Consider the following 15,263-nt stretch of genomic DNA (forward strand, 5'->3'; position numbering starts at 1 on the left):
CCTTTAAGCCTTCATGTCATGTCTTCTACCAGGCCCCTTGAAACTGTTCACAGACAACACCACAGTTCCCTGGTATGTGAACAAATGGGGGAACAAAGTCTTATCTACTCTACAGATTAGTAATCCAAGCCTGGGAGATAGCTCTTCAAGCAAAGGTAACTTTGACAGCTGTTTATATTATCTCAACTCAAAATGTTCAGGCAAACACACTGAGCGGACCCACATAGATGCTCCACAGGGATGTGTTTCTGGACATTCTCCATGGGCGGGGTATGCCTCAAATAGATCTCTTTGCCTCCCCTATGAACAGACAACTTCCAAAGTTTTGTGCCCGAGTCTCGCATCCTCTGGCTTGGAAGATGGACACCCTATCATTCTCATGGGAGGGGATGTTTCACTATGCATTCCTCCCCCTTACACCTAATACAGAAAGACTGTGTGAAGATTCAGAAGGACAAACCAAAAATCTTGTTAGTAGCCCTCTTTTGGCCAAGACAGCATTGAGTCCCACTTCCTGTGCAATTAGCCAAGGGCAATTATCACAAGTTACCTCACAGGGTGGATCTACTCACACAAGACAAGGGATTTCTAATTCACCCACATGTAGAAAATACTAAAAATAACTTTGTGGGTGATGGGCTTCTGATTCCTATCAGGCTCCTTTTTTCCAAGGAAGTGCTTCTAGTCCTGCAAGAGGCCAGGAAGCGTAATACAATGAGATCCTACTTGTCCAAATGATAGAGGTGTTCTCTATCTGGTGTCTTAAGGAACTAGATCCATTTTTAGTGGATATTCCCCTGGTCCTTTCTTATTTGTGTGAGCTGCTCAAGGTTGGACTGGCTTATTTTTCAGTTCAAGTCCATTTATCAACCATTTCTGCATGTCTGCCTTTATCTCTCCCCTTAGCTTCTAGACTAGAGGTTAAGCTTTTCTTAAAAGGTGTCCTTCACATCAGACCTCCCAGAAAACCTGTTCCTCCTCCCGGGGACCTAAATTTTGTTTTGGAAAAACTGACCCAGACTCTTTGAGCCTGCAGCCTCAGCTTCTCTAAAATTGTGGACTTTGAAAGCTATGTTATTGGTACCCATCACTCCTGCTAGGAGAGTTTCTGAACTCCAAGCTTTAATGGCTTCAAAACCCTTTGATTTTTCATAAGGGTAGGATGTTTTCATACCAGCCCTTCCTTCATGCTAAAGTGGTTAATGACTTGACCAGTCTATTCACTTACCTACCTTTTCCCCATTCTCCTCAAAACTCCAGTAAAGGGTGCTACACACCTTGGATGTACACAGACAACTTAGATTCTGTTTGGATCAAATCCATTAGAAAGTGTGAGCAATTGTTTGTTGCCTTTCACCCCAGGGAGTTAGGAAAACATGTCTCTGTAAGTTTCATTTTGGATCTCTAGGGCAATTTCCTTTTGCTATGTCTCTGAGGAACCCCCCTCCCTCCCCCTATTAAGGCTCATTCCACTAGAGCGGTGGCATCCTCTGGAGCCTTCTTTAAAGATGTGGACACTGCTTCTGTCCTGGATGCAGCTACTTGGTCCTCTGTCCATACATTAAAAACACACTACAAGCTGGACCCATCTCTAGAACCAGAGCAGGATTTGCCAGGGCAATTCAGCATGGCTTTATGGAGACTTCCTGTGCTCCTACCCCCCTTTCCCACTCATGAGCTATGGTATTCTCTCTCTCATGTTATGAATACTACAACATGGGAATAGAAGGACATAGAATAGTTGTGTAAAACCTTATCATAACCGTAGATGTCCTTTCCCATGTTGCAGTATTCTATCCCACTCTCCTTCCCCCTTGGTTCATGCTTATTTAGATATTACCTAATTGCCTCTTATCCTTGGACTGGTGTTCTTACTGGGACACTCAGTTCTGAGGATAGTGCATGCAGAAGTCACTTTTATGGCTGATGTCAGCTGTTCTGTGTGCAATGTCACACGTACCTAGCAGTAGCTTAAGTCTTTGGTATACTGGCCAGACGTTTGGGTCGCCTATGCAGGGAATCCCTCATGTTATGAATACTGCAACATTGAAGAGAGAGACATCTTTGGTTATGGTAAGATTTTACACAACTATTCTTTCTACTTGTTCGACACTTTGCAGTCCTCATAATCATACACTACAGGAGTCTTTTTTTCTCTAACTTGGCCCAAAATATGGCCTCTAACCTGACACATTAAAGTCAATACCTTACTTAACCATCATTTATGAACAAACACATAAATGTACTAACTGCAGGTAATAATGCTATACCTCGATGTAACATTCACGCAACCAGCAAATACTTCTTGAGGTTCATTTACAATCATGTAGGTTTCATGTGAAGCCTACATGATTACAGCAAGTTAGCACGATAAGCCGCAGTGCTTATTGAATATGCATGCTGCTAGTCACATTTACAGGTGGCCAGTAGCAGTGTTTGTAGCTATGAAATGGTACTGCGAGTCATGAGAGCACAGTGTAAACAAAACTCCATGCCTGTAGGCAGACATATTTATGCAAAGATACCTTATATGAAGTAAGGCCAAGTGAATTATAAGAATGTAGATGTAGGGGTGTGAAACTGAGAGAAAGTACATAGAAACAATGTCAATAGTGCAGATATTAAGTATGGGGGAGGGTAAATGAAAAAAACTTCGTCAGTTAATGCATTCAAATGTGATGTCATAAAGAAACATTTTCAACAGAAAGACACCCATATTGCTGTTAATAATAAATAATCCTGTTTCCAATTATTTACCCATGTACATAACTTAAAAAGGGACATGTTAGCAATAGGTGTGAGAACAACATAATGTAACATTGTAAGAAAGGGGAAGAAATATGACATTAATACTGATGGCATGCCTAGTTGAGTTAACAGCAAGGACAGTGCATTTACTGAATAGGACATGTACATGCAAAGAATGTGCTGTATCATCCACTTCATCCTGTGTAAACAAGGCATGAGCCTTACAGTAGCTGTATCATGCACAACAGAAAAGAACGTACTATTTGTTGTCATTGAACAACCATAGATAGGGTGGTATATTCCCTTGACACATCTTAGACAAGTATGTCTTTTATATACATCATAAACAGCAATATAATAGCAATCAAAATACACAAATGGCAAATGCCAACACAGATCTGATGACATTTCAGTAGTTCAAGGTCTCAGTTTGTAAATGGAGCACATCAACTACATGATTATACTGTGTGTGCTTTCAAGACATTACAGCGAACACTGCCATAAGATCATGTAATCAACACAAACACACAGGCCAATTACACTTTGGTCTGGCATCATGCCATACAGGAAGACATGCAAGTCCTCACATCCAATAAATCTGTACAGTGAGAAGAAAACAATTACAGTAAGACATAAAAGTTTGGAAGACGACACACAAAAAAAAGCCATGGACTATCAACATGTATATGAATCAGATGGAAGTCTTAGTAAATGTGTGAGATTCCAGCTATATGAAGTCATTACATCTTATGATTGTATTGCAATCTGTATGAGATAAAAGGGCTGGAGGAGGTTTCTTTTACTGAAATTGTGCACATTATAACACTTGTACATGTCATTCATGCATAACAACACTAGCAAATGTGGGTTTTGAACACCTGACTGTGACAGCAAAAGCTACATAATATTGGAAAGAATAAATTAGCCGTAGTGACAATGGGGCTGCAATTGTGTGATATTTTGGTCTTTGCAGCCATGACATCATTTTACTGCTGCAAGGGAGTTGCTTGCCTGTTGTTTTTCTTTCGGCTTTTCCCAGTTAGGGGTCGCCACAGTGGAACTCCAGTCCGCTAGTGATTGGCAGTCGATTTCTATGGTGCCAGCCCGATGCAAACCTTCAATGAAGGCACACCCATTCACGCATGTTTTTCGAACATCCACTCGACCGTGGGGAGGACATGCAGACTACACACAGAAGGCGCTCCAGCCGAGAATTGAACAGGAGACCCTCTTGCTGTGAGGCGACAACGCTACCACTGCACCACCGCGGCTTAAGGGAGATGTTTGCCTGTAATTTCTTTAAAAGACTGTTGCTGTATATCTTTCTTACACAACATTGCCTGTTGCCCAGTATACCCAAACACACGTGATGAGAGAATGGCAATCAGCCCTGATGTGTGGATAATTACAGATTCGAACACATATCTTACTAAGGCAACAACATATAGAACATAGTGTCATATCCTCACACCACAGAAAATGCCTTAGTAGTTCTCATGGGAAAGCCAAATGTCATCCCATGATATTATCATTATCCAATAAAAAATTTCTGTGTGAAAAATTAGCAGACATCATTGTAATAGGAATCCTCAGCAGTGTATGTACACAGCAGATAGTTGTCTGGCAACATTGTTACTTACCTGCACATTTACAAACATACTGACACAAGTAAGTCCAATGAATAATTGCTGGATTTGAACAGACTACCTAAGATCACAAGATACAGAAAATTGCCTGAATCACGCATGCTACATGCCATGTTTTACAATTGTGACAGTGGACATTTAAATGTATGACATCACCATTCTTTCATACATTGGTGTTCTAAAAATGTATGAATGTGGTTGAAGTGCATAGTAACACTATATAGTACAACAGAGCAACACACGCCCCCCCCCCCCACACACACACACACATATGTTAGTCATTGCTGGATTCATAACTCTTCCTTCTATACTTATGCAGTCAAGAGAACACAGTATCAGCAGCCAGTGATGCAGGATGACTCAAACAACCACTGTAATGTAGTTCATTTTTAATAGCATGATGTAAGCATTCTGTTTCCAAAACTGTTTATTGTTTTGGAGTAATAAAAAGTTATAGGGTAATCCTATGCCAGAGAAAATTCATCTCCTAAGTGGAAGTTTACGTAAGGGATGCTGTAATGGACACAATTGTGCATGACAGTACACATGGTCACATTAGTTAACCAATGTTGGATTTAAACCCCCTTCCTGTCTATTTACACAATCTATAAAACAAATTAGCTGCAAACACCAAAGGAGAAAGCTGAGTTGTAAGGGCACAGTGTGACATGAAGACCTTATCAGTGTGATGCAGAGAAGATGTTTGTGGTAGACATGGAATAAGGGGCTGGGGGCATCCTCTCCCATGTTGCAATCTTCCCCTAAATGAAAGTTGATACAGCACATCTGTTCAGGAAGCTGTACATAACTGATATTGAAGCCACACCTGACTATGTGATGACAGATGCTACATGAAGTATGAGGAGGTTCCCCACTGTGAGATTTGAAATTCCTAGCTATCTAGGTTGTACAATCTAGAGAACAAAGTATTAGCTGCAAGCGCCACAGGACAAGTGTGACTCTTAAAGGGAAAGAGTGCACGTTTGACAGGATAACCTTAGTGTTCTGCAGAGAAGATATGTGTATTAAAAGTGGGAATAAACTGCAGAGGGAGCTGTGTCCAAAGTTATAAAGTTTTTCCCTGAATGGAAGTCAACACAGCACATCTGTTATTGAAGCTTTATTTCTATGGGCCTAGGACGATAAGAGACACAAGTTCACCACTGAGATTTGAACCTCCTGCCTATGTATTTGCATTTAGAATGCAGTATTATACACATGCAGAAGAGAAGAATTCTGACTCTTCAGGGAGAGAGCACACGTTTGACATAACCTCAACATTATGTTGCAGAGATGTTTCTTGTAATGGAGGGATAAGTGCAGAGAGAGCTGTCTCCTAAGTTAAATGCATTCTCTTCAGTGGAAGGTGACACAGCACATTTAACATTACAGCACTAATTACCAGTCACTAGACCACTTCCATTCTATTAGATGAAAATTAAACCTTCTATCATCCAGTTACACAGTCTACAGAACACAGTATTAATTACAAGTGCTACAGGAGAAGTCTGACTTTGAAGGGGAGAGAGTGCTCTTTTGACATGAACTCATAACTGTGTTGCAGAGATATTTCTGTTAAAAGTGGGATAAAGTGCAAAGAGAGCTTTGTCCAAAGTTAAATGTATTCTTTTCAGTAGGAGTGAACAGAGCACATCTGACATTGAGGCATTACTTGCTGCTCTCTAGACACCCCCAACATGCACACAAGTTCGCACATTGAGAATTTAACCTCTTACCTATACAGTTATACAACCTAGAAAACACACTATTAGTCACAAGCACCACAGTTTTATGTAGAGAGAATGCACTTTTGAAATGATGATCTCATCATTGTGTTGCAGAGAAGATGTTTCTGTTAAAAGTGGGATAAAGTGCAGAGGGAGCCGTGACAAAAGTTAAATGTATTCTCTTCGGTGGACGTGGAAAGAGTGCATTTGACGTTGAGGTGTTAATTACTTTCTGCCCTAACACACACAAGTTCCCCATAGTGAGAATTGAACTTCCTACCAATTTTGTTACACAATCTACAAAACACATTAGTTGCATCACCAGAGGAAAAGTCTTAACTTACCAATGTGAAAACTGTACTTAGTAAAACTTCATTGTTTAGAACAGTGGTACTATTCATCACAGGTTTTGGGACAAGTGCATGTGTTTGGACAGGGCAATGTAACAGCACTGTGCTTGTCCTGTGTAATAACATACTTCTCTGCTAAGATTTCTATACTGTCATTCATAGACATTGTGTTACTGTAAGGGATGCACCTGTTTCACAATATGGGATGCCAATGACAATCACAATTGCAAACCGGTGGATTAATAATCAAGCAATGCTGCCAGTTCATTCCAGGATGATTGCATTGAAATGGAAACATTTATAGTGTCACTATCCTTGTTTTGTCTTTTGCTTTTACAATGTGGATTGACAATACAGACAGATAATTCCTATATATGACCGTGCACTGTAAAATGACTGATGGATTATGTGTAAAAAGGTTAACGACCATAGTAACAGTTAACAGGTGTAACCATTGGATTGTACCCATAAAGTAATACACTGACTTTACTAAGTCAGCATCACTCTGAAATCATAATATTTAGTTTTCAAAATTCAGTAAAAATGCAGATGTTGACAACCTAAATGAAGAATTACTTGTAATTTTTTTAACTCTTTGCCTGAAGCACAGCACTCATACGCTCCATTGTACTGCTGATGGCAAAGTGTTAGTGCATGTGTATTCATATCTTGAGGTGTTGAACTTAGAATGGCAATTAGTAGTAGCCTGCATTCTGTGCCGACTTTAGTGCAAATAAGCAGTACATATATCCGACAGTGTCTGAATCTGATAGAATGCAGGACAGATATGTGTTATGATTATGCTTCAGATGTCATGATTTACACAGTTGTCATGACTGCTGCAGTTCTTCATCCCTTATATGTATACTACAGGGTTATTATGATGCACATGTAATTGCTGGTTGAAACATAGCTTATGGAAACAGTCTTGAATCAAGGATGCTCATTTGATGACACAGAAGGGGTGGGAATATGTAGACTGTTGGTGACAGGAATACATATACATGCATAATAAGAGATTATTCTGTGGTTCATTTCTGCACATATTTATTTGTGTTGTGTTACTGATTGCTTTATCATACTAATTATTCAGGCAAGACCTGTACAAGGCAGACCACAATAGGAAACAAACATATTAATGCAGCAGCTCAGAACTATCACCATTGTCTCCTTTGTTAGTTGCCTTGGTCAGTGTGGACATGGCATAATTTTGGCAATATGATGCAGGACCTTTTCAGTCCTGCTGATTTGGGCTCAGAGGCCCCTCTCCATGATGTCCTCCATAAGCCCTGTCAACTCCCGGTGGGTGATAAAATTGCCACCTCCATTACTACTGATCCCGGTGGGCACCACTGCACCAGCAGCCAGGACAGACCTACCTGACACAGGTGGAATAGGTAGGGCAGGGGTTATGGAGACAATGCTGACAGGTTCTGACCCAGATGCGCTGGGTACCTGTGCTTTCTGTGGTGGTACTGCCACAGCTACCTGTGGTGGTATGGTGGTCCAAACACCAGTGGTCAGTCTACCTCCCTGTGCTGATGGTCATTTTGTTTTCAGAAACAATGTATTAAAAAACTATTAATAAACAACAACAAAGGACAGATAAGGGTGAGAGGGAGACAAAGAAAGAGAGAACTAGATCAATGGCATGTCATATTACTTTATTATTATTTATTTTATTGACATTTGCGATATGAGAAATAGGTGGTTACATCTTGATCACATCCAGATATAATGGGAAGGCATTAATATGTCATAAAATCAATCAATTAGAATGGTATGATATGACTTATAGAATCATGTATTTCACTGTGTCTTATCAGATATCTGCTTTCTAAGGTAATAACTACATTTGCAAATATTGAATTTTTAATGTCATGCAGTATTGAAGTTAAAATATCTTATAAATAGCAGTCTTAAAAATGAATATTTATTTATGGGTATTGAACCCACACAATTAATCTTATATACTCATTGCGTAATGCAATCACTAAGAGCTATTTGAGTAAGCATGTAGGCTTGATATGAAAGTTAAGGTATGTCTGCTCAAGATGATATGCAGCTGTACAGTAGAAATAGAAAAAATATATATATGAAAGCATAATGCAAAACTGCATTGGCTGGCAAATTAATGCCATATCATAGACAATTGGATGGGAGAAAGGAAATTCACCCTGGGATCATGTCAGTCGCCCTGCTAGACAGGGTTCTAGGGAAGTAAATAGTGTGGAAGAAATAGCCAGGGAATTATGGCTAGGTTTGTATAGGCCCTAGGGACAATAGCCTAGTACCAACCTATGAACCTATGTTATGGGTCAGTATAATTACACAATTGAAGGGTGTTTGCAGTCTTAAATTCATTCTCCCATTGCCTCAGGAGGTCCCTCTTGTGCCTGTTCATGCACTGTTGTGGTGATGACATTGCTTCCCAGTGCATGGGATGCCAGTTGCACTAGAGATAGTCTTGGCTAAGCTATTCAAATTAGCCTTATACTGAGACCCCATATATTCCCTCTGCAGTAGCCTCCAGTTATGGGGCTTCACTAGGACTGCCACAAAAATACTGGACTACTTTAGTACCCCACTTTTGTGCTCTGAAATGATCACCATCCCTTCTAATGCCAGTCATGTCTGTAGCAGCCAAGCTAGAAATATGGGCCTGAATTAATGCTCAATTTAGATCTCACAAGTACAGCGTGTGCATAAAGACAAAAAGCCTTGCCAGCTGCATTTGTGCTATTGGAATCACAGCAATGGCTTGACAGGCACATTGGCACCAAGTGCATCAAGAACCTCTGTTTTTGATTCTGGTAGGGACTGCCCTGCCAATGCTTTTATCTAAATGAGCATATAGATCTCTAGCACAGGTGGCTGCATATTCTGGCTCCATTGTTGGGTTTACATGGGTTAATTTAGAGAGTTTGTCATACCATTTCAGAAGATTTGCCTTTTTGAAGTCCCTAAGAAGGGTGGCATCCATTACCAGAGGGGTAGATGTTCTGATGATAACCATTTTGTGGTCTAACTTAACTAGTGATGAATGAACCTGGCATAAGAACATGCTGGAGTCAAGTTTGTGATAGCTAAATCCAGGACGTTACCTTTGATGAGATTACTGATGATTTGATCCAGGGAGTTTTCATTTATCCTGTCTGAGAAACTTTGTACATACCCTATATTAGAGGTGTAGGCACTCCAGTCTGTGGTGGGATATTTGAATTCACCAAGGACTGAGGATTTTAAAGATAATATGGGGCATGGAAGGAGATTGATAAGATGAGATGAAAGTTTGACTTTCCTAGTGTGAGATGGAGTTCTAAGAGTCTGCTGTGTGTGTAGTGGGATCTCTGGGTATCACTTTTGATGAAAATATTTCTGACAGATGCTATGACTCCTCTGCAGTTACCAGTGGACCTAAAGTTGTGATAGACACAGAACCCTGATGCAGAGCATGTATGTATTCAAGATGCACACGTGCTTCCACATCAGGCAGTTTTATTGTTCAGACTTCTGACATTAAGAAGGGATACCTCAAAGCTGCTCAGTTTGTAATTAGGTTTGTGGGATAGGTTGATATGCTCATTAGATGAACTCTGCCTAAAAAGGCACCGTGGAGGCAACAAAGGCTTTGGCCAGTATGTGTAAACCTTGAACAAGAGGTGTAGATCATCCTTTGAAAAGCAAGTAATTTCATCCCAGTGAGAGATACACCGGACCCCCTTGAATGACTGTAGCTATTTTGCTAATTGCTGAATATGACTACCTGAGCATTATTCCCAGTGAAGGCAGCCTTTCAATGCCAGAGTCTTAACATTACTGAAGACAGTGTAGCAAGTTTCAACAAGTTCGTCTGCATGTCCTTCATGGATTTTAATGCCAGGTTGTTTACTCCCAATTGGACTAAAATTATGCCATAGTCTTATTTACTGGTGGAGAGGGACCCAAGGACTCTAGATGTGTCAGCAATCATGGCTTCAGAAAAGCAGCTAACTTGTTGGACATTGGAGAAGTATGATGGTGATATGCTAATGAAGGGATGTGTGAAATAAGTGTAAGAATAGGCTTCCATCCTTGTGAAGCAGAGTCCATCCCTAACCCTATTCAAATGTAAACTTGACCATTGGATGGGAAATTGAAACTTCACCCTGCTCTGGCTGCCATATCTCTGATAGACAGAGGCCAGCAATAAATATTCACAAAGTAATATACCCCCCCATAACCTTTAGCAACCTCCTAACTCACATACCCTTCCAAATAGATGTCCATGTTACATGGGGGCACAGTTGAGTTGGGTTGCATGCCCAGGCTTATAAAGGCTGTAGTGGTCGTTAACCTAGTATATACTTATGAACCCATGTTTCTGGGAATTGTTGATACCTACTCCTAAGAATTCCAGGAGGCTTTGGTAGCAATTTTGTATAGCATCAGCATACAAATGTTAGTGTTATCAGAATAAGGATGTTGCTATTGTATGGGTAAGGATAAGAAAGTGTGATGCTCACTACATGCAGTGGATTAGAGATGGCTGTCTCCAAGTTAGCTACATGTTTACACATTCTTCACAGACAGAATCTAGTTCACGTTCAGTGAGCATGAGGCAGTTCTTAACACTGGCTTGGATACCAAGGGTTAGAAAGCTGGCAACAGAAAGGTAGGTAGTTTGCTGTCTGTCCCTGTTCTCTGTTGCTCATACCTCCCAACCTCTTAGAGTAGAAATTCTGGACAAAACCATAAATAATGGGGGGACAAAGACCCAAAAATAGGGACAATTTTTAAACATTGCTCTTATAAACTCAGAAAGTAGATAGAATAACACATTTTGCATTAGCATGAGTTTTCTGAAGGGTATGAAGTCTGAAACTCAAATGTCTGTATTTTCTGACTTAACTCTTCAATGATTTGTTAATAATTTGCTAGAAAACCACAATTTTATGAAAAATGGGTCAAAACTATGAGGCAAAAATCTGGACACTGCAAAAATCTGTACAGTTGAGAGTTATACTGTTGCTATTCTTTTTATGAAATTAGAAAGGTAAAAGGATGGAGATAGACATAGCCACACTAATGCATAGAAAATAGAAATTAGCAGACTTACACATCTGGTAGCAGGTTAATGCAGATCAGCGTGTTTTACCACAAATCAGGACAAATAAGCAAAAATAAATAAATAAAGCAGACTTTTTCCAGTTGCTGGTGACATGAAAGAAGACAGATATTTGCAGTAATGACTTGGGGGGAAACCACTTGCACACAGTAACCACTATACAACTAAAAATATTGTGGTGATACACTCAAAACAGCTAAACACAGCTGTGCTCAATAAATAGAAAACAGTAAAAAGTAAGGATGAATAAAAAGTAGCTGAAAATTAGTCCAATTAATGCTGGGCTATAAGAACCACTATTTTCTCAAGATGGCTCCCACACTTGGTCAAAAACCAGCTAAGTGAAACCAGTGCAAAAACAGATTTAAAGCAGAAAAAAAGACAAGCATAAAGCTGAAATGTGAGATAATTAGCAAAACTAGTTTAAGTGCAGTAAAATGATAATGATAATAATAATAACATCGCTGAATTATCACTGGTATATCAAATGTTCAGAAACACCTAACCACTTCTTCGGCTGATACAAACAAGCATAACTTCTCTGAAAAGACAACCACATAGCTGTTTTCAGTGAATATGTGAATAACAAGCTGTAAAAAGTACAAGCTCAATGAAAAGCATCTGTAAATGAGACCAATTACTGTAGGGCTTCCCAGAAAATGCATCAATTAATGTACTGCCTTTACAGGAATGACTATTTTCTCAAGATGGCTCCCACACCAAGCCAGAAACAAGTTAAGTGAAACCAGAGCAAGTAGTGTTTTAAATGGAAAAAGGTAGTCAAAACAGTTGAAATTTTGCAGAAGTAGTAAAACTACTTTAAGCGCAGTTGAAAAATGAAAAAAAAAAAAGAACCCGGAGTTATTTCTGATATATCTCTGCATCAGGGCCAGTACTGATCCTGACCACTGCAATGTCATTGTCGGTGCCTATCAGGTTTGCGGTTATGTTTCAGGTATATGATGTTTCCTTGATGTAAATTGTATTGAGCACACTGTTGTTGGTGCTGATAATCATAGTACTGATACTAGGGGGCTGGGATTTTGGCACTGATGCTGACTCTGGTCTTTTTGGCATCAGACTCAACATGTGTGGTCTGGGGTTTTCAAATCCATGTTTCTCACTCTTGCCCCTGGATTCTCTATGCCCTGCATGGCGTGCAGGAGCTCCAGCAGGCAATATGTCTGCCGTGCATTCCAGGAACAGCTTGCAGGGGCGTACACGAGTGCTCCTGCACTAGTCCTGCATGGACTAAGCCCCTGTATGAAAATCACCCCATTTGCAGTAGAAATCCAAGCAAATGAGGTGAATTTGCGATCCAGGAAGCTTGCAACCAGCCGTGCAGGACTAGTGCAATCTGCAGAAATGTACTCGGTTAGTAACCAAGTACATTTCTGCAAAATCCAAAACGGAGCTGTGACAGCTCCAAATAAAGGCTGCATATCACTCAGGAAGCATGCCAATGGCCAAGTATAAGGCCATTGGCATTGCAAACAGCCAAAAAAAAAAAACTTTTTTTTTTTTAGCCGATATTGGCTGTTTAAGCGTACGGCAGTGGTGTGCAAACGGGATCGGGGGAAATAACAAAATAAACCTAAACTAAGCATTCTAACTAAAATCACTATTCTGCCATGCAAGTCAATGGCAGGCAGAAGACAACATGGCCAGTGAGTAGTGGTTGCTAAGGGGGGATGCTCAGTTTGAGACATGTAACCATGCATTAGCAGGGAATCCAAATCAAATCAGGGTAATGATAGTGAATCCCACTTTTCCCCAGCATGCTAGTCAGATCCCAATAGTGTAAGAGTAGGAATAGCTTGGTGCAAGCCTAGGAGTTAGCTGACATCATGGGGGTGTGTGTGTCAGGCATACTGTAAGCGGATTGGAGACCTGTGGCTCAGCTTTGCTCCTAGCTTAGCACAGCTAAGCTAGGGGGTGTGTCTGAATCTGCCTAGCACTCTTTACATTGTCTAAGCGGGTGTGCTCACCACGCACCAGGTTTTAAAGGAAGGAAAAAAAGTTAAACCAGGAAATAGCAGCACTGTGCACATTGGAACACTCTGTTTGCGTGGCGCACACCCGGGCTTAAACAGGAAGGTAATGGGAAGGGAAAACAGCAGTAGGAAGGTAATCAAGGAGAACTAGCATAGCTGGCAGGTGAAATGTATCAGAATCAGCCAATTAAATGGGCAACAGACCAGCCCAGCTCAAACACTACTATAAACTATGCAAACACCTTCCCATCTGGTTTTTCCCATACTCTACACCACCGGTGTTTACAAGCAGGGAACTTTTAACAAACCTACAAAATGAGAGGGGCTACAGCAGGCAACATAGAAGAGGCTGAGGGTGGAGAGGATGTGAATGCTGCCGATCAACCCACAGTGAGGAGACAGAAAATGGTGCACAGACCCAGGGTAACCTACCAGAGGCTACATGAGCTGGAGATAGTGGAGCGCTATAAGGTGGACAGGGACCTCCTACAGCAAATTGTTGAGTTGTGCCGGCCACACCTGACACACCAAACTGACCGAGGGGAACCCATCCCAGTAGATACCAAGGTATGTGTAGGCCTAGGAATACTAGCCACAGGTACCTCCCAAAGCTCAACTGCGGATATCATGGGGATCTCACAGGCATCAGCATCCACAGTATTCCACCAGTTCCTGGATGCCATGTCAGCACTTGCCAGTGAGCACATATATTTCCTCAACACCCGTGAGGTGTTGGCGAGCAATATGCATCTCTTCCACCAAATAGCAGAATACACTGAGGTAATGGGTGCTATAGATTGCACACATATACACATCAAAGCACCACCTCGTGATCAGGGTAGGGTCTACATCAATCGCAGGGGCATCCCCTCCATCAACTGCCAGGTCGTCTGTAATGCCCAGGGCATTATAATGAATGTGTGTGTTGGCTGCCCTGGAAGCTATCACGATCCCCACATTTTGCATCTGACAGAGCTGTACCAGAGATTTGCCAATTGGGGACATCCCCTACAGTCACCTAGTGGGGAATGCTGGTTACACACTGGATGATGACACCCATCAGAAATGCACGCACACCTGAACAAGAACACCATAATGAGGCACACACACAGACCAGACATAATAGAGCATGTGTTTGGGATGCTAATGTCATTGTTCCAGTATCTGGACACATCCGGTGGAGCCTTGCAGTACTCACCAGCTACATGTACCCAAATTGTTATGGTATGGGCCATGCTACACAATATTATCCTGTGGAAACAGCTGCAGCAGGAACAGCACGGGGCAGGACCACACAGCCCCCCACCAATGCCAAGGCCTGCACAGGCACAGAGTGACCCAGAGGAGGAATGACCTGAGCCTGCCCCAGTAGGCAGATGGAGGCATGCCCAGTATACCGAGGCCACGGCAAAGAGACAATGCATAGCATATACACTGACACAGTAGGGACCCAGGGAATGACACCTCTCTCTGACTCACACATACAGTAAAAGGGATGCCAAACATGATACTACCTGTGCTCAACCATGTATGGGGAGTGCACTACGTGCATCCAACATAGGCAGCCCTCCAGCACCATCTGCAACTCTGGCACACCCACAAGGTAAGTCAATCAACTTACCAATTGCCAAATGGAGTAGAATGTGTTGTTACCCGTATATATGGTATGGATGTGAGCATGCAAGGGAATT

The sequence above is a fragment of the Protopterus annectens genome, chromosome 2.part0 (genome assembly GCF_019279795.1).
Source record: "Protopterus annectens isolate FY-2018-M chromosome 2.part0, PAN1.0, whole genome shotgun sequence".
NCBI classification, from domain to species: Eukaryota; Metazoa; Chordata; order Ceratodontiformes; family Protopteridae; genus Protopterus; species Protopterus annectens.